This window comes from Cupressus sempervirens, chromosome 5 (genome assembly GCF_028749045.1).
Source record: "Cupressus sempervirens isolate cs-2001-9-10 chromosome 5, ASM2874904v1, whole genome shotgun sequence".
NCBI lineage: Eukaryota > Viridiplantae > Streptophyta > Pinopsida > Cupressales > Cupressaceae > Cupressus > Cupressus sempervirens.
In genome coordinates this window covers 35,429,878-35,448,911 of record NC_143122.1, presented here as the reverse complement: position 1 = coordinate 35,448,911, position 19,034 = coordinate 35,429,878, and the positions used below count along the sequence as shown (strand labels likewise).

The 19,034-nt window shown below is 37.6% G+C and overlaps 1 long non-coding RNA gene across 15 annotated transcripts in view; it reads left to right on the top strand.

Annotated features, from left to right (window-relative positions):
• The window catches only part of LOC149554452 (uncharacterized), a 291,407-nt gene that overhangs the window by 66,187 nt on the left and 206,186 nt on the right, over positions 1-19,034 (top strand). The gene's annotated exons all lie outside the window — the stretch shown is intronic.

Below are 19,034 nucleotides of genomic sequence, written 5' to 3'. Positions count from 1 at the left end.
GCTCGTCTATAGGGCTATAGAGCGCTTCAAGAGCTTTTTAGCAATGTAAACGGTTCGTCAATCGGAGCTACGGTTCAAAAGTTAGGCCTCCCGGAAGTTCAGTTACCATTTTTGGATTCTTCTAGTTTTGCGCCAACTTCTAACGCGGCTTCTGGAACTTTCTATTTGGTCGGTGGATGCCAACTAGCACTTTTTAGAATGTATTCCTAATCCTTAACCCTTTGGGGTCTATTTAAGGACATTTCTGGCATTGTAAAAGACAGTTCGGAGTGGATTTTGAGATAAGGAATTGGGAGAAGAAATTATCTTTTGATTGATACTATTGTAAGCTCATAGGGCATGTTTTGAAGTCCATTTTCTCTGTATTGCATGTAATAGCATATTTACATAGTAAATAAAATTTTCACTTTCTTGTTGTGTCCATTTTTTGTGCTTGGGTCGTGTCCCCATCAAGTGGTATCAGAGCGGGTTTCCCTGAGTGTGTAGACAGAGCGCTGACTGTGAGGCAGTTTGCACTAGGACTGTGTGGTTGTGGGTTTGAATTAAGAAGATGCGTCTATGAAGAGAGCATGGTGGAAGGGCTAGAGCTGTTAATCCTGAGGAGGTTAGAGCCCTCCAAAGGCAAGTCCAAACATTGCAGGAGGAGCTTCGTAGGGGAGCAAATATTGCTGCAGGTGACGACAGTGAGGATGACAATGAAGAAGAAATTGGACCAGAAGGGGAAGTTGACGAGGAAGTTCTGAATCAAGCAGAGGAAAGGCTTTTTAGGGCCATTACTAAGACTGGGAAAAAACCTACAATTGATGTGGGTGTATTTTTAGGAAATTTGAAACCAGACGAGTTGATCGACTGGATCAATGAACTGGAAGAGTACTTTGAATATGAGGATATCAGGGATCCAGATAGGGTTAAGTTTGCAAAGACCAAATTCAAAGGCCATGCCAAAATCTGGTGGCAAGAAGTTCAATTGGAAAGAAACATAAAAGGAAAGAATAAGATCACAAGGTGGGATCGTATGGTGGACAAATTGAAGAAGCAGTTCATTCCGGTTGACTATGAGCTTGATTTGTTTAAGAAGATGCATGGGTTAAAGCAAGTAGGAAAATCAGTCCAGGAATATACGGAGGAGTTTTACTGACTTTTGATTAGAGCAGAGCATGTAGAAGCAAATAAGGAGAAGGTTGCTCGTTATATCAGTGGGTTGTGACCTAGAATCTAGGAGGAATTAAGTCTGGTAAGAATGACCAGTGTTGAAGAAGCATACCAGTTTGCACTACGAGTTGAAGAAAAGCTAAATAAAAGGTTTGAAGAGAGACAAAGAGGGCGTGGTGAAGGAGTAAGGGGCAGTGGTAGGTAATCTGGAGGTCAAAATGAGACCCAAAAGAAAAATGAAGATGTGGGTACTAGCAAGAACCAGAGGAACGAGGGTTTCAACTGCTCCCATTATCAAGACTTTGGAAATTAGAGAGGAAGAGGTAGATGACGTGGACAAGGAGGAGGAGGCTTCCGTGGTACCTGTTTCCATTGCAATGAAGAAGGTCATCGTGCCTTTGAATGTCAAGGAAGGACAGATAGGAGAACTGAAGGCCAAGCTAGGGTTGCTCATGTGGATGAGGATGCACAATCATCACATTTAGAGGATGCAGAAAGAGGAGACACTTTAGTAAATGATAGGGTCCTACTAAGTGGTGAGATTGAACTAGGACAAAGGAGGAGTTTATTCCGTACCAAGTGCAAGTGTGAGGATAAATGTTGTGATGTGATCATTGATGGTGGTAGCACTGATAACTTGGTATCAGAGGAGATGGTCTCTAAGTTGAAGCTCAAGAGGGAGAAACACCCCCAGCCCTATCGGATTGCTTGGGTGAAGGATGATCATAAGGTCCTGGTAAGTGAACAATGTTTAGTAAAGTTCAAAATTGGGACTTATCATGATGAAGTTCTCTGTGATGTTATTCCAATGGATGCTTACCATCTATTGTTGGGTAGATCGTGGCAGTTTGATAGGCATTCGGTACATGATGGTCATGCAAACACATACTCTCTAACAAAGGATGGAGTTCACTACAAACTGAAGCCCATGAAGAAGGAAGGCGAAAAGGTATGTAGCAGTGCTAGGATTTGTCTTGTTGATGGAAGTTTTTAGATGGCATGAAACATCAGCGTATGTGTTATGCTTTGATTCCTAGGAAAGATAAAGAAGGTAGTAGTGAAATACCACTTGAAGTTTCAGATTTACTAGGTGAGTTTGGAGATATCATCTTTGATAATGTTCTAGAAGGATTGCCACCGTTAAGGAAAATCAATCATATGATAGATTTAATCCCAGGAGCTAGTTTGCGTAACAAGGCTGCTCACAGGATGACTCCTATTGAAACTAAGGAGCTAAACAGATAGGTTCAGGAGCTATTGAGGAAGGGTTTGATTCGGGAAAGCCTGAGTCCATGTGCAGTACCTGCAGTACTGGCACCAAAGAAGGATGGAGAGTGGAGAATGTGTACAGACTCTTGAGCTATAAACAGGATAACCATCAAGTATCAGTTTTCTTTGCCAAGGATGGATGATCTTATGGACTGTTTGAGTGGAGCTCAGTACTTCACAAAGATAGATCTCAAGAGTGGCTATCACCAGATACGGATACGAGAAGCAGATGAGTGGAAAACTGCCTTCAAGACCAAGGAGAGTCTTTATGAGTGGTTAGTCATGCCCTTTGGATTGACGAACGCCCCAAGCACCTTCATGCGGCTTATGAATGATGTACTTAAGAAGTTCTTGGGAAAATTTGTTATTGTCTATTTGGATGATATTTTAATTTTCAGCAAGACTTTGGAAGAACATTTATTGCATATTCATAGTGTCCTTGAAAGGTTGAGGGAAGAGAAACTGTTAATTAATTTGAAGAAGTGTATCTTTGCAAAAAGGGAGTTCGTCTACTTGGGGTTTGTTGTATCACGTGAAGGTCTTAAAATGGGGTTTGTTATATCTTGGCACAACTTCAGTGCTTGGCTCCTGAAGGATTTTTGTAGGAGTGTCAGATGTTGGTAATTTTACGAATGCTTGAGCACCCTCTTGCTCCTCCTTTGGTATGTCTTTTATTTCTTCAGATCTACTTACATGAATCACATTGATCTGACTTGCACCTTGTGTTTGTGTTGTAGGTACAAAAGTGTCTTTCTGCCCTGTTTGATCTGTTGTAGTTTCTTTTTCCTCTTCTCTTGTAGTCTGTTGCTGTTCAACCAAATCAATTTTTTCAATTGTGTCAACCTTTGTTGATGTGTCTATTGATGTTTGTGTTAAAGGTTGAACACTAGTAGCTGAAGGGATGGCAAAAGATGGTTCTTGTGTGTTCACCTTATCCCTTGTAATGGTAGCTACTGCCTTTTGAATTTCATCAACACTGAGCAATACTGGATTCTCACACACTCTGGCTTGTAGTGTGGACTGGTCAAGAATCTTCTTGAGATCTTCTGCAATTAAAGGATGATGTTGTGAGCCAAATTATCAGGAACATCCTTAACAGTTATAGTTTCTACAGGTATGCTTGTGTCATGTGGAGGGCTCATGCTAGGCATTTGTGTGTCTTGTGCACTCTGTTCTTCCTGCTGCTTTTGAGCTGTAGCCATGTCATTTTTCTCTCTTTGTCTCTCCTCCATAGTAGTATCCTTTTTTGCATCTTATTCCTCCTTATCATTGTTATGATTATCATTATTTCTTCCCTCAAAGGGATCTTCCTCTCCTCCTTTAACAATTGTCAACCCATAGATCAATTTCCACATTTGGGTGGATTTCTTGACAACATCTTCAATATTGTTCTGAAGGATGCTAAATGCATTGTATTTGGGTGCAAACCTTCCACCATATTGCTTGTTTGTTTTGACAATAATCTGGCATCACCTTGGCTAGTGTGGATACTCTGATTTGTTTCTCCAGGTTTAAACAATAATGCCACTTATTTACAATAATGCAAAAATTTGGCACAAGGACTTCAACCCATTGACAAATTTTTTTAGCAAGATCCCTTTGTGGGTAAGGCTACTGAATCTTCCCCTTCATCTTTGGCTGGATCTTTTCTTGGAGGAGGTGGGGAATGGTCTTGGAGACTTTGTGAAAACTGATTTGATTGCTTCTAGCTTGTTTTGAACAACTTTTGCTCGCATACTTGTTGAGATCGACATTTCTAAGGGACTCCTTGAAATGATTACGGTGGATTCTCCTCTTGGCTCTTGGAATATTCTTCTAGACTATGAGGGTATCCCCTTTTGCTGTAGGAGTTGCCACTTGATAGGTCACCTGGCTGCTAGGTGCTCTTCTAGAAAAGCTAGATCGAAAACCTCCCATTCTTGGTGGAAGGGGGTCTCCGATGACCACTATACGTTTGAGAAGGTTGTGTCTTCTCTTGGCATCTTGAAGAAGGATCTTGCTTTATCCCCTTTTGTGGTGACTACAAGTCTGTCTTTGGATCTTGTACGTATCACTAGTTTTCCTACTACTGTCCCTATTTCTTTGGTGGATTCTACTACTGTCTCTGTTATGTTGTCCACTCCTTTGGCTCCTTCAGTGGTGACAGTAGGTCCTTCTTTGAACCTAGTTTCTGGTTTGGACTCTGCTCCTGTCTCTGTTGGTCTGCCTACTCCTGACTTCTTGTTGATGGATCTGCCTTTGGGTCCTTCTGTTGTGGTTGTTGGTCTTTCTTCTGGTGTTTCCAAGGAAGTTCCTTCTATGGTACCTTTGCAGGGTGCCACTGTTTCATCTCTAGTCTCTACTGTCACATCCTCTTCCCTGGCTTCTGGAGTTTCTTGTTCTGGTTGTGATGGTGCAGATTTACATTGGCAGAAGGTTGCTAGTTTGGTGGAGGATGGATGGACTACAATAAAAGGAAAAAAGGTAAAACCATGCACTCCCTCTTTTGATATAGCATTGAGGTCTTACAAGAAGGGTTCAAAAGGGAAGGTCTGACTCTCCTGACTTTTGGCCAGCTGTCTCTTTGCTCTTTTGGCCTTTTGTTATTGGCAGTGTTTCTTTATGGGTTTTTAGGAGCTCGGTAAAACTTGTTTTTGTGGCTATTGTTGTCTTGTTTAATGTGTTGCCACTTTGGTCACCTCTTGTATGGTGACTTGTTTCAGCTTTGTTGACTGATATAGGGTTTCAAGCTCCCTTCAAAACCTGTTTGTGTTGCTGATTAGTACTGTGTTATCTGTGATGCCACTCTGGTTGCTATGGTCTGTTTGGTAACCCGTTCTTCCTTAGAATTGTACATTTTTTTAGTTGAGCTTCATTGAAAATTCTTGAATTGTAAAGTGTTTCAGGATCCCTTCAAATCCTGTTTATCTATCAAAAACAATATTATACAAATCCTTAGGCATTGTATTATCTAATTTCAGTGGAGTGTTTTTGAATTTGGACATCATTGCATATATTGATTCCTCAATCAAATTTTGTTCTTCTCTACTAAGTTTTCCAAAAGCAGTATTTTTCTAATTAGATAAATCAACATTATTCTTAACATTCTCATAGAGATTCTCAAGATTAGATTTTGGTGGATGACTTACCACTCTAAATTGACTTGTATCTTCAGATTTTGTTCTTTCATTGTCAGTCTGTGGTTGTGTAATGTATTTTATCCTTTGCCTTTTCTATTCTAGCCCTTCTTGTTTAGTAGCCTTGGCCTTTTCTTTGGCTTTCTCTTTGGCCTTTTGTGTAGCGGCCCTGGTGTTTTCCCTGGTTGTTTGTGCTGAAGGCTTTGCTTGACTTGGTGTTGCAATCTTTTTAGTCCTTGTCTTTTCCACAGGCTGAGCTTTGCCTTCCTCTTCTTTGATTCTGCCCGTTTTGGTGCTTCCTCTGCTTCCTCGGCACCCTCTTCTTCAATGTCTTCACCTATACCTTGGGTAAATACAAGAGGTTTTTTCTTGCTCTTACTCTTCATCCTCTTCATCCTCTTCTTCTTCCTCTTCACCAAGTTGGGCCTTGATTTCCATGACCAATTTGTCTTTCTTTTCTAATGTGGAGGTTGTCTTAAGCTCCATTTCAACTTTAGATTTCATTACATCACAATTACCAAATATTTTTCCACTTGTATCACTCTCCCCTTCTAGGAGTGCAGTTATGGCAATTGAGGCTTCAACAACATTAATTTCGTAGCCTAAGGTCTTAACCATCTCACTTTGGGTACTGCTTCCTGAATATATGTGTAATCAATATCTACAAGAAAACAAATGTCATTGTAGTATTGTTCAAATAAGGAAACTGGTATCCTCAACCTCTGCTTCATAGACTTATTGAAGTCTTCAAAATAGCTGGTCATAACAGTTTCAAAGTTCTCACCCATCTGCTCAATATATTCATTCATTTGTATAGCCACTAATCTGTTGGTTTTCCAACCTACTTTGCCAAAGGATGGGAATTCGTTCTGTACATATATGGAAGAACATGCACACAAGTATTGATCCAAATTTACATTGTGCACTTTTTGTCTTCCTAATGGCACCTAGGTTTTCATTTATCTACTGGAATTGAAGTTCTACAAGATCATAACTATGATCTTTCTTGACAATTTTATAACCAACATCGATTGCAATGCATGTCACAATGTTTAACCTACTCGACAGATAGAATTTATGAGAAATAACCCTAACAACAAAATCAAGTAATGGGTCAGTGATCGTATCTATTGCCATTCCGTGCTTATTCCATTTTGCACCTATATTCTTCTCAATTGCCTCCTTTGAGTTGCTTCATAGTGTCTTTGGCCGATCTAGGGTTAGATAACCAGTCACCTTATGAATAATTCTCTTTGAAATCTTGATGGGTGCTCCTTCCAAGCATAAACATCCAACGTGTATCCTACTCAACATTATTTTTGTCCATTCAGTTTTGAAAACCATGTGAAAATCTAGGGCACGGGTCAAACCCTTTCTTTCCGCAATCTTAAGGTCTTCCTTGAAGACATTGTTTTCGGACAACTTATCATAAGCTTTCCTTATTTCCATGTCACCTATACCTCCTACTTTGCAGTTGTAGCATTTTCTCACGTCTTGGACCATTATGACCTTGGGTGGAATCATTGATAATGCGCCTGACAAGTCATTTTTATAGGCAATGTTTGGAATGGCTTTGAAATTTGGCTGTTTGACTTCATTGTTGACTAATTGGACATCAAAAACTTCTTTCTCCTTCACATTCTTTGGATTGGAAGCCATTCTGTCAAACTAGGGTTTTACAAAATTTAAACTGCATAACTTGGCTTATGAAGAATACCTTGAAGATTCGGTGAACTCGTGTTTGATTGTCGCTAGGATCTTTACAAACGCTTCGAATTGGATTATGAATCACCTCTTCGCTCTGCTTGGTCTCGCTTGAATTCGTAGTGATGAAGAATAGGTTGAAATCGACCTTATACCCTTCGAAACTTCGCATTTAATGCTTGGTACTTGTATAGCTGTAAACTCGGCATCAACATAATTTTTCTTCCATTCAGCATCTATAGAGACTTCCTCCACACAGCATACACAGAAGACTTTTCATGTTCGACAACAACATGAAAACTTGAAGATTTAACCTTGAATTTTTCACAACTTCTTGCATCTTAATTCATGCTGATGTAATATTTTCAGTGCTAATTTCTTTTGGAACTGATTTATAATGCAACACTTTAAGTATGAGTCCCACATACCTCTTATTTTCTTAGTTTGATGAAGTGTGACCACTTGACCCATTGGGTGAACTGATCCCTTCTTCATTTGATGTATTGCTAGCATCATTCTTCTTCCATGTCTTGTTCATCTTATTCCTAATGTGTTCAACATCTGCCTTGCCTTTACCTTTATTAAATTCACAACTTGGTGCCTTGGACCTAGTTGGATAATGCTTGCTGATGTGACCAGTCTTATGACAACTAAAACATGTGGTTTGACTCAACCATCTGTTGTTGTCACCACTGAAGTGAGTCCTAATGCAATTTTCTGGTACATGTCCATATTCCTGACAATAGTGACAGCGATATCTTGTATTGTTATCCCAGTTATAGGAGTTTTCATAGCTTTTTACCATTGTTGGCTTCCTTGATGACCATGGGAACTTGGATCTACCAAAGGCTTTATGTCCATACTTCTGACAATTATAGAAGTGTCTTTCAAATTTTGATGCATGCATGGTTTTGGTTCTGCATTCATGTGCCTGATGAGCTTGTTTGGTGCACTTGTGGCAATAAGTCATTATCTTAGGCTTAGCATTTTGATTTGCATTCTTGTGCCTGTACATATTAGCTATATGTCCTTTCTTACCACAACTATGATGAGTAGGTTTGGAGTTCTTACCTATATTATTCCTTTTCTCAGCAGCGTTGGATGATTCTCCTTCTTCAGTGCTTGTGTAGTCCAATCCTGATGTATCTCTACTGGATCTAGGAGATTTTAGTAGTTGCTCAAAGTACTGGATGACTTCATTTGGCTTGTTGAAACTTTCAACAAATTCCTTTTATCTTTTTCTATCATTCTGCAACTTTAAAGTAGTTGCCTCAATGTCCTTGACATTCAACTCATGATGAGCGTTTATCATTTGGCTTAAGGTATTGAATTGCATGTTTGAGATCCTGGATAGCTTTGTTGACTATTCTTCCAATCTGTTTGCCAAGATTCTTTTGTCTTTTCCAATCATGGCCTTGTCTTCTATAGCTTTCTTCTTTTGTTTAGTCACCTCACACAACAGTATAGCATGTGATTCTTGCTCCAACTTGAGATTTCTGATCTCTTCAGCCTGTGCTCTAACCTTTTTCATTAGATTTGCAATTGCTGCATCGAATTCACTGGAGTTACCATTTGCAAGTAGCTTTGTGGTGTCAATCTCTTTGTATTGGGTGTCATTTTTTGCTATAGCAATCTCTTTCCTTCTCTTCAGGGAACTCTTCAAAGCATCTCTATCTTCATTTAGTTGATGTAGTATGAGATGTATTTCAATCTCCTGGTTCTTAATTGTCTTTTCCAACTTGTAGACTTTCATCTCAAGATCTTTCCTCTAAGTTGCAAAGCTTCTTTTGAGAACTTAGCTTTGATACCAAGTGTTGAAATTACAAGAAAGAAAGGTAAACTACTGAGAGTGGGGGGGGGGGGGGGGGGGGGTGAGGGGGTGAATCAGCAGTTAAAACATGAACCCATAAAACTTTTCACCACTCATCCATCTTATGCATTCAATAGATAAAACACACACATCTAAATCATGTAAATACATAAGGAATCACACATTTGACACTTGATATGATTACCTAGAAATCCTCCAAAGTGAAGGTAAAATTGGGGTGGGGATGACACCCACAATTCTTCACTATTGTAGGAATAAAGTGTAGCCAATTAAGGTTACAATGGTTTGACCATGAAACATGATCTACCCTATGAAAGACTTGCCCTGTTAAAGGCTTACAAGAATTGTTAAGTCCCACCTTGTTAGAGGATTTCAACACCCTGTTAGAAGTGTGCCTGGGTAGAAGACTTTAGAGCATCCACTTGGAATGTCACCCTGTTAAAGGATTTACAATAGTGTATTAGGACTACTCAACCTATGAGATTTAACTAAAATCTCCTGTTAAGATGTTTCAACATAGATCTTGTGATTAGCTCTGGTAGCCTGATTAAAGATTAAATTTGTACAATGTCCTTGATCTTGTTTGATATGGTATGTCAGTGTTGTATCCTCTATCCTTGTTCTTCTCAAACTGATTCTGGAATTCACTCTCTACAACTTCTAAGTCTCCATGAATGCTCTATTTTTTGCATGCAAACTTCACTATTCTCCTCCTTCAATTCCTTATACACGCTCGTTATGAAGTTTAGGGTTTCTTCCTCAAGAAGACTAGAAGACTTAGGGTTAGGTATGAATCTATGGCTGATATTCATCCTTTTTGTTGCTTAATCCTTACCTTTTTCTGATTGGTTGCATGTAATTGCATAGGGAATCCACATACAGATTCGTCCTTATCTTCAAAACATTGCATTCTATCCTTAGGTTGGTTGAGAAACGGTCTACATAGTTGTTTGTGCAATCACAAACAAATATGTCCAATCTGTGATGCTCGGCACTATAAGTTACCGATGCTCGACACATACTGTAATTCTGTTTCTGACTTGGCACCTGAACTACTCGGCATCTACTGTTTGCTCGACACTTGAATCACTTGGCATGTATTGTCTACTCGGCACATGAGTGACTCAGTACTCATTGGAACTCGACACAGTCTTGTCTATACATATCACGCTTGATATGTATTACTAGTTTGGCATGAACTTAGTAAATGACTTAAGCGTGTTGACACTCAATTGTCAAAACGATTATGAGTTCAACATCAAGTTTAGATCATTACTCAAGTAGGAGTGTTTTATTATTTCTTAGTCGAACAAGTTTCCTAGTCAGTGTAGAGACCTAGGATACTGAATCAGTTCTAATCAACTTTAGTCAGGGTAAATCTCCTAACAGAGTGATCTTAACAAATCGATGTAAATCTCCTAACAACGTCCTTACTTTATTGTAAGTGTTAAATCCTCTAGCAAGGTGAGGCCTAATAGTCTCAAAAGCTTTTAACACGGTAGATCCCTCAAATGGTAGATCATGTATTATGGTCAATCATTGTAACCCTAACAAGTTAGCTTTATTATTAAAGTAGTGAATATTTGTGGGTGTCATTCCTACCCCAGTTTTACCTTCACCTTGGAGGGTTTCAGGGTAACAAATATTGTCTTATATGTTTATTTTTATGGATGTGATAAGTTAGATCGACGTGGTACAAGAAGAAACTGACGAATGTGTGAATGAATTGCAGAAATGAAAAAGTGTTTAAGATTCTGATTCACAACCCCCCGGCCCCCCGCCCCCTCACTATCTTGTTGTCCTATTTATACTTTCATCAATCAACAATTGGTATCAGACCTTTGGTTCTCTTGCAAAAGCTTAATAGCTTGGAGATAAGATCTTGGAGATGAAGGCTTATAAATTAGACTAGGTTATTGACAATCAATTGATTGACATACAACTCATACTGCAAAAACTTGTGAAAGCAGGACCATATCTGAAGAAATTTCTTAAGAAGAAGAAAGGAATTGGCTATCCAAGATAGACAATTTTCCTATGAAGAAGTTGAGACTGAAGGAGTATTTGAACCAATCAACCCAAATAATAAAGCATTTATAGATCTACTTGAAAAAAACAAACTCCTGAATAAATAGATTAAAGGACTAAAAAGGGAACAAGAAATCCAGTTAGTAAGACTATGTGAAGTGACTGAGCAAACGAAGAAAGCTGAAGAGCACAAGGCTATGGTTGAGGAAGACAAAATGGTAATGGCTACTGGACTTGAAGAAAAGATATCAGATGTGCAAAAGCTCACAAACACTGAGTTGGACAAGATGAATCATTTGATGCTTATAAATCAGGAATTGAACCAAAAGGATGTGGAAATAGCAAACCTCAATTTACAAAAGGACATATTGAAGAATGAATTAAAAACTGAGAAAGAACTTATGGAAATATTTAACAAACCAAATGGGGCAATAAAATATTTTGACGAACTTATGAAGTAACCAGGTTGTATTGATGGTTCAGGACATTCATGTATTGAGCAAGGAGAATCATCCAAATGTGGTGGACTGAAAAATGCAAATCCCAAAGGCAAACCAACATGCTATCATTGTGGAAAACTTATTCATACTGCAAACATCTGCCTAAGTAAACATGGTATACAAAATTGTAAACCCAAATTTATTGGTTATTGCATCAAATACACGAGAATGGGTCAAGAATGAGGAATGCATCTACCACACTTAGATTTGAAAGATATTGCTATAATTGTCAAAAGTATGCACAAAGAGCATATGAATGCATATTTTAGGCAAAATTGTCTTTGACAAATCGAAGGTATAGTTATGCACCCAACAATGCATGTTCCAAATGTCACAAGTTTGGACATTTAAGCAAGAATTGCAGGACTGAAGTACCATCAACAAATCACATGAAAGATAAAGGTAAAGGTAAAGTGGACATTGAACAAGTGAAGGAGATGAATCAAATATGGAAAAAGAAAGCAGAATATGAAATAGTAAAGCAAATGGAATTAAGATCACCCAATCTTATTAAAGAAGGTGATTATGTTATCTCAAACTTAGAAAAATAGGTATGTGTGGAACTGCATATTTAATTGATATATTATACATAAGTTCCTAACATGAAATATGCCGAAGTTCATATTTTCATAAATAAAGATGCATGAGAACAAATTTGTGAAAGGACTGGTACAAAAGAGTCATTTATACAGTGAGTGCCGAACATCAGTAAAATTGTCTATGTTGACCGAGTGCCGAACTTTAGACGTAAACTAGTGTATAGGCCGAGTTAGATCAAAGACACCGAGTTGTATAGTGAAGACCTAGCTTGAAGGCACCAATGTCGACCAAGATAGCTACCTTCCACCTACCTGAGTATATAGCATCATTGGAGACCTTAAATCAACAAAAAGAAGGTATATATCAAAATTTGCAGAAATTATTTCAGACCTCACATACAGATTTCAGCAGTACAGAGCAATATGGCGATTTAAGTGATTAGCAAAGAGATTTAAGAGTGATTTGGAGGAAATCTTACAAGAGAAGGTTCATCGAGTGAAAATTTGAGCTGTGTTGAGTATATGAGAGGAAAGAAGTTTTCGAACCCTATCAAAGAGAAGATGACAGCTTTATCCATTGCTAAAATGAGGCAAGAAGTTAGTACAATTGAATTGGTGAAGAGGGACGCTTGTCCTGTATCAAAGTTTAATGCTATTCTAGAAATCTCAATGAAAGTAGACTCGCGCACTATACTCGATACCACCCAAGGTTACTATGATTCGTGATGTATGAAGTTGTTATATGTGTAAGATCGGAGAAATAGGAGATTATGAAATGATAGAAGCATATAAAAAGTTATGTAATGAAGGAATCTTGAAGGATGAATCCAATGTTATCAAAAGGAAAGGGTTAACTCATGCCCTAGAGTTCCCAAGGAATTTCAAGATTGAATGGATGGAAATCATTCTAAGCATGATCCATGATATGAAGTTTTTGTTATAGAATGGACTCGTAAAGATAACAAATAAACTGATTCACAAGGTTACATGTTATCCAACCCTAGAGAAGAGGAAAACAATGCAATGTTTGAGTCGAGAGGAAATTGAGGCAAACACAGTTGTCGAGTGGAATGGACCGGGTTTGTCCATAAATATTTCTGATCCGTTAATTGAATTTACAATGAGGGTTATAGGAAATAAGTTTTACCCGTCAAGCAGACTGAACAATGTGTTGTGTATGGTAGTGGATCAAGTAAGGAAAATAGTGATTAAAGGTCATTAATATGATCTTGCCGAGCTTCAAAGACTGCAATTTGTAGAAAATCTTGTATCCATCAAAAAAGCAAGGAATTCAATGTGTAAGTTTGGATCCCTCGTTATATGTATTTTCTTTTATAAAAAGAAATGTTTTCCTCGTATTAGAGATATTGTTTGGGAGCAAAACAAACTTGTGATAAGACACATAAATGAACACAATACTCAATTAAGGACAAATTTTGAGAATGTCATGGATACTTATTTTGAGGAATTCAAGAGAAGAATGAAGGTGAGGATGAAAATACTTGAAGAATTGGCAACTAGGTATTCCAATGACATGTGTTTTCTTGTTGTATAGGTAGTAAAGCCGAGGAAGGCTTGGTTACAACGTTTTGATTATGAAATTGACATTGACTCAATAAATGCAAACATTGTTGTGTTACTGGAAAAAGAATTAGACACTGAGGTTGAACCTTTTGGAAAATATGAGGAAGCTAAGTCCATAATAATTGTAAATATAAAGATAACCTCTAAGGAGAAGAAAAGAAAGAATGATTGAAGACCTAGAGCTAAAACTAGGCACCCTAGGCAAGGGCAAGGAACCTCTACAAATTATACAAGGTGTTGGAGAAGATGAAGAAAAGGGTATTGGTGAGAAGGAAGAGGAAGAAGAAGAAGAAGGAGACAAGGGAAAAGCCTGAATTGTTGCCACTCCACGTACCAAGAAGGTAATAAGAATTGAAAAGAGGTCAGTGATAACACCCCTCTCCTCCACAACCTACTAAACCAAAGACCATGACAATTGCTAGTGTTGAACAAATTTGAAAACAAAGAGTAGTAGAGCCTACTGAGCCCAATGGATCTAAACCAAAGAGAAGGAGATTGGTTAAAGGACCACCGATAGGGAAAACAAAATATATTGATGAGATATGTGCAGATCTAAGATCTTTAATATTATCCATTTTTTAGATTTGTGAAATATGACACATTGGATAATATTGATAGAACCAAAGTTGAGGAGGCTATGATAAATATGATTGCAAATTAGTAGTTAGCTCAAATGAAGTTGAGAAGAAAATATCCACAAATTTGTATGATAGATTGGAAAGAAGGTGTTAGGAGGCTAAAGTAGAGGAGAAAAAGATAATAACTGACAGTTTAGTTAGAGTTATGCTTGATTTGTCTCAAGGCCAGAAGGAAACAATTTTTGAGAAATATAGGAAGATATTTGTACCTAAGTATATAATGTTTATGATATTAAAGAATAAAATTGAAGCTCTAGCACAACAAGATGACTTCGTTGAGAAAAGAATTTTTGGGTTATCCACCAAACTAGTAATACAGAACAAGGAATTGAGACGGTGAGCACTGGAGATGATCACAGTAGTTGAGAAAATTCAAGTGTGCCAACTTCGCAATGCAACATGTTAGTAGTACATATCGACACCACTGACACTCTAGAGGCCGAGCAATCAAGGCTCATGAAGACAATTAAAGAGACAAAGAGAAAGGACACAAGTATACAAAGTCAACTGTTCCAATACTTGACATTGAGGTAAATAAAGAAGTGAGTAACAGTCAAGCTGAGTAAAACCATTATTTTCTCAAGCATCGATGTACTAACAATACTGAGTGGTGAAACCCCCTCCCTAACTCCCAAAGTAGTGTTGATCAACGACATTCCTTCACTGAACAAAGGTAAATCAATAATTGACACCTGCCCTTATATTAAAGTTATTCTAGATGAAATAATATAAAATTTTGGCAAAGAAGAAGAAGCAAGAAGTACTAAGAAGAGAGCACAGACAAAAGAAGGTGCTATATGATGTTAAAAGCATTTTTGTTGACATTTTTGATATTCAAAATTTTGATGGCAAGGCCGCAATTATTTTCCAGCTTGTAATATTGTTGAACAAATAATTGCTGGTGATATTGAATACAATAAGAAATTAATGGATTGGTCAGCAAGAAAATTTGAGAATAAGGTTGTGGATAAAGTTTCCATAAAGATTGCCGAGCATAAAGTTTAGTTGCAAGAACATGTATAGAATATGACAGAACTTATAGAGAGTGTACAACATTTGGCTAGATGTGCCCAGATTTATAACTGACATTCAAGCACACATTCAACAGATTCTAGTGGAGATACAGAGATCCAACAACATTATTTCACAGTCCAACAACATTATTTCGCAGTCAACAGACTTTAGTATCGAACACTACAATAAGCAATGTTGATACCTAATTTGGAGGTAATACAAAGTGCATTACAATCAACATAGGATCTTATCAAGGAAGATCGCAGTCTTTTCGTGGCTAGTAGCTTAATTGACCTAGCATCACAATTACAGTTACAAAATCATATGTTGGAGGCAACGAGAACCACTTGGGATCATGAACTTTCTATGATTACCCAAGTTCATCAAACATTCATTGATAAATATGGTTTGCTTGCACCCATTCAACACCAATTGCTGTGACATAAGTGTCAAAAACAATGGGGAATGATTGTGATGCAGAGTTATTAAGCTATGAAGTTCTGAGTTCAGCAGGGAAATAGGGTATGACATTATGATATCAGATTATTTTGTCATGTGTATTTATACATTTTTGGTTCGTTATTCATTCAGGATAAGTCACAATTTTTGGCGTCATAAGAGTTAGGGGGATTACTCATATCAAAATGTATTTATAATGATGTAATCGTGACAAAATATTTTTGCAACTAATGTCAAAGGGGGAGATTGTTCATATCCCTAATTATTGTTGTCTATTAGTGTCAAAAACATGAGTCGGATTGTAATCACTTCGACTGAGTTACTTTATATAGGTTGAGTCATGTACATAAATATGTATGTACCGAGCTCTATAGAAGTCGAGGAGGTATGTGATTGTTGAATATTTCCTATGCAAGCCGAGTTCAACATCTATCGAGAAATTCAAGCATTGAAGAACCAAGTTACATAACAAGTGTCCTGCATATCACAAACCAAGCATTAACAACATGTTGAGTATCGAAGAGAGTAAGTGCCGAGCAACACAGAGTTTACATACAAGTTAGAAATGATACGAACTTTAAGGTAGACCATTTAAAAGCTGACATGGAAGGAACATTTAATATTTGTAGAGGTTGTTGAAGAAGAGATTACACATTTTTATGACGTGGATCACATATGCCTATGTTCTATGATTAATGACTCAGATGAATATGTGAGATAAGAAAGAATCTAGAAAACTCTTTAACCATAAAATGTTTTTATCTAGACCAGAGATATCATAGACATGATGCATGGGTGAATAATTGAATGAGCTACATTGTGATAGATGATATATGCAAATAGTGAAGGGAAGGATCAAGTTCAAATCAAAAGTTAAATAAGAGTGTTCTGTTATTTCTTAGTAGAACAAGTGACCTACTTAGTGTAGTAAAGGAGAAGAAAAGCTTTATCAGATAAAAGAGAGGATCACTTTGGAAAGAGAAGACTTGAAATCACCTTACAAAGAAAACCAAGAGTCAGGATCTGAATCAGTTCTTATCAATTTGAATCAGGGGAAATCTCTTGATAGAGAGATCTTAACAAATTTATTTAAATCTCTTAATAGAGTCTTTACTTTATTTTAAGTGTTAAATCCTCTAACAAGGTGAGGCCTAACAGTCTCAAAAACTTATAACAGGGCAGACCCTTCATAGGGTACATCATATATTATGTTCAAACATTGTAACCTTAAGAGGTTAACTTTATTATTGCAGTAGTGAAGATTTGTGAATGTCATCCCCACCCTAGGTTTACCTTCACCTTAGAGGGTTTCTGAGTAACAAATATTGTGTGTGTTTATTTTCATGGATATTATAGATTAGATCTACTCAACAATCCAACTCTCTTAGGAAATATGCTCAACAATTTTGGGGAGAAAAAATATTTTGTTACTCCTGTATCAATTAATATAGAAATAGGGATTTCATAAGTCTTACCTAGAGTTTCTATAAAGCCTAGTTGCTATTCGTTTTGCTGGTTGTCTGGCACTGGATGTATTCTTTGCTAGTGGATGACTTGTTGAGGAGGTACGGGGGGTTGTGGCTATTGGTTGGGATTTGGCTTGTTAGGGCACTCATTGGTATAGTGATCCCAAATACATGTAAAGCATGCTAATTGTGGTCCCTTCTTTTCATGTCCTTTATTGCCTCCGTTAATATTTTAGCTACCCCGAAACTCCTTACCATTGTTTGTCCTGCATTTTTTGTTTCTTGGACTTGAAATTATTATAACTCTTTTAATGTGACCCTGCATTTGAGCTATCGGTGTTCTAGCTAGTCTTCCACTTATTATCTTGGATAGAATCATCCCTTTTAATTTTATGCTCTTGTCACATGGCTCGCTTGAGAGCTTCCTCCTTGGTTTGTGGAGTGAGGACATCCACAACTCCCTTGATTCTATTCTTTGAGCCAATGGTGAACTTTCTAAATTTCAGGTTTTGTCTTGCTGAGAAGGGGGAAGGTACTTTAGCAAACAGGTGAACTTCTCCTAGTAGTTGGGCATAATCTAATCCCCTTGCTTGAAATTTTGGACGTCTAACAGTTTTTTGTAATAGAAGGTCAGTGACAGCCATTGGTTTTTTAAAATGGAGACAAACCTGTGCCATCTGATTTCAGTTATGTTAATGTTGAGCTCTATTTTGGTGTTTTCCCACCAAGTGACTACTTCTCGAAAGAGATGATATATTCTACATACTACTCTAGATGTTTTAGAAAAATTCGTAATTTAAAAATATTGTTGCATTTTGGTTAACCAAACATCACCATATTCTCTAGATTCAGGGCTTGAGAATCTAGGAGGTTTGGTCTTCTTAATATCACTAGATAAGTCGCTAACAATGTCTTGTTTGTTTTGTTTCTTAAATCGGGTTGGTGAAGCCCTATTGCCTCTTTCATTATGGCTAGAATTCTTAGGTTCAGTTCTAGGAGGAAGTAAAGAGTTAGTCTCTTTCTAACCGTGTTCGATTGGGGCTGCCATTTCGTTCATTCTCTTTTCCATGATTTGTAACTTCGTTTGCATATCTCGCAAAATTTAGATCAATAGATCTGAGTAGTTCTAAGGATTGACCCCATTGGTCACCTCGTATTCTACAGTGTTACCGTTGCCTTCCGTATTTTAAGTTTGAGTTCCTTGAAATATATAATTATTTCTTAATCATATTATGCTTTTATTTATTTACAAAATATATATGATTGCTTAGAGAGATCAAGTACAACAAAAGATAAGGATTTGCAACTACTTATTTTATTGTTTTAGCATGATTTTCTCGGTGCAACTAAGTGCGGATTGAACTCGACACATGAAGGAGCCGAGTAGCTCGACACTAATGGCAACTTGACACAAGAGGGTGCTGAGTGAGCTCGGTCATCGAAGGGAAGGTGGAGCTCAACTCAGTGGTTGCCGAGTGAACGGTCATCGAAGGGAAGGTGGAGCTCAACTCAGTGGTTGCTGAGTGAACTCGGTAGGGACAACAAAAGAGAGAACTCGGTTAAAGAGTAAACTGAGTGAGCTGTTTAACAGACTTACAGGCTGAGCATTTTCGCCATAAAAATGCAAGGGTAATAACAAAGATTTGCATAAAACCTAAACCTAATATGGAAAAGATTGAAGTGAACAACCACAACATGCCAAATATTTGGAGATTTGCTAATATGCCTGCTTGC